Source organism: Anneissia japonica, unplaced genomic scaffold (assembly GCF_011630105.1).
Source record: "Anneissia japonica isolate Jap-2015-1 unplaced genomic scaffold, ASM1163010v1 scaffold5280_len750649_cov202, whole genome shotgun sequence".
Lineage (NCBI taxonomy): Eukaryota > Metazoa > Echinodermata > Crinoidea > Comatulida > Comatulidae > Anneissia > Anneissia japonica.
The window spans coordinates 587042-589265 of NW_022703058.1; the positions used below are offsets into that span (position 1 = coordinate 587042).

The following is a 2224-nucleotide window of genomic DNA, read 5'->3' on the forward strand; positions in this document are numbered from 1 at the left end:
TATATACATATATATGTGTATATATATATATATATATATATATGTGTATATATATATACATATATATATGTATATATATATATGTGTGTGTATATATATATAGGCCTATATTATATGTGTGTATGCTGTATTAGGCTATATATTAAAAAATAAATCAGTATTTCAGACATAACAATTGTATCTAGTTATGCCTATAATCCATTTTAATGTATTCTATAATGGAATTTCTTGAGAATATTGGTTTATGCTTAACTCGGAAATGAAGGCTGGGGCACTTTATTATCCCTTATTGTCAAATGGAGGTTTGCACCAAAGATCCTCTGATTACGATTCTCTTGTTTGGTGTCACTACAACCTACTACAGTCTCACCAAGAGAAATGAGCAAGAAACAAACCTTGATCGATTATTATCATCATCTGTCAGAATACTGGGCTCATATCAATATCGATGAGTATCCACAAAATAAATGAAATATATTTGTATAGTATTTACCTGTTTAAATCTGTACCATGTGTGTTAATTCCTGAGAATTTTCAGAGATTACTGTCGCCAAACTGAAATCTATTTGCTTATATATATTGGTAACACCGTGTTATGTGATTTTTCTTGGAGTGCTTTGTTTTCAGTTCTATCTCTTTGTCTTTAATTAGTGGGAATGTATCAATGAATCTATACTCCTTTAATGAAGTATATATTAATGTAGTGAGATTTATAGGCCTATAGTACATTTTCTTTCGCTGAGAGAAACGAAAAGAAATTAGGAAAGCTAAACCATGAATTTAATACTTCACTCATAAATATATTACACATAAGTTATAAATAAACGTTCAATCCGGGTTCTTGTCTTTTTTGAATAGAATTGGATCGGTAATATTATTCGATTCAGATGATTACTTGGCCTTCGAAGTATCTTTGTTTTGCCTTCCTGCAGGTGGCGTACAGTATTAAGCTTCTGCTACCACAAAATTTGAATGTCAAATATCGTACTGTATTAATTTGGAACGTGAAAAGCACTGACCACAACGTTTCAGCGCTTTGCGCAAGTAAAAGGAAGGGTGTATTAGTTGATGTTCAGTAGGCTACTGTACTACTCGCCAGTACCCTATATGCCTATTATAGGCCTAACCAATAATACACGCTATTCAAGTACTGTACTACTCCAGTATTTGCACCTTCACAAATAATTTGTTTAGTATCTGGTATCAAACATTATAATTTCGTAAATATTAATATTCATAATTGCTCTTAAGCCATAAGACGATCGCAGCCGGCCTCGGGGGTCGATTCCAAGCCGATGGATTTTACAATTTTCTAAAGATGGCGTGGGGCAAAATGAAATTGCCTCTGACACTATCAAGATCTATACACATCACATTTCATTTGCGAAAATATCGAATCCCTTAAGTTCGCAGCCAAGTAATAAGCGAAGGGACCGTGAAATTGCGGCACTACGTCACTAACCTGAACAACAGAGATGATTCATGAGAAGGTACGCATGCGTTACGCGTCGTCCAGAAAAAAACATTCAAAGCACTTTGATTTTCGTATTAAGGATAAACAATTTCTTCGATAGTGCATCTAACCGTAATCCATTTATGAATTATATGGAATTAATATTGAGATTGAGTTTTCCCTCGATTTATTACCGTGTTGATTATAAGTTGTTTTAATAGGCCTAATGAAAATTGAATTCGTATCAACTAACCAAAACCTATCAAAACAACTACAAACATGTTCATTTGGAATAATGCATTCAATATTGAGACTTCAGAAAAGACAAATTGTCGGCAGGACTTCTCGTCTATCAACCCATTTGTAAATTGTAGACAAGAAAGCACTTGTAAATGTCAAGTGTGGTTATGGAGCGCTACGGCATGTCACGCAAAAGATCATTTTATTGAGAGAGGACACGACGAAAATTGTGAGATTATGTATGCAGTGTAATACGACTAAATTGTGATTAAGATTGCCTGATATTGAAAGAAAAAAATACCTAGAATTAACGATGTACACCACAAAACTTGAAAAGAGTGCTAAACACTCCCAATTTAGTTTGACATGTATCAACGATTTTCAGCTTTCATATTTCAATACCGGTATCATTTGTGCATTAATGTTTGCAAAAATCTGATTTGGAATTATTGATAGATACGCGGACGTTTAGTACCGCAACAGAAAATTGCAATTTCTATTGTCTATTGTCTCCTGTATATAATATATATA

The 2224-nt window shown here is 33.2% G+C and overlaps 1 protein-coding gene across 8 annotated transcripts in view; it reads left to right on the forward strand.

Annotated features, from left to right (window-relative positions):
- Positions 1-2224, forward strand: part of LOC117104260 (CUGBP Elav-like family member 3-A) — a 66004-nt gene that overhangs the window by 5448 nt on the left and 58332 nt on the right. The window lies entirely within an intron of this gene.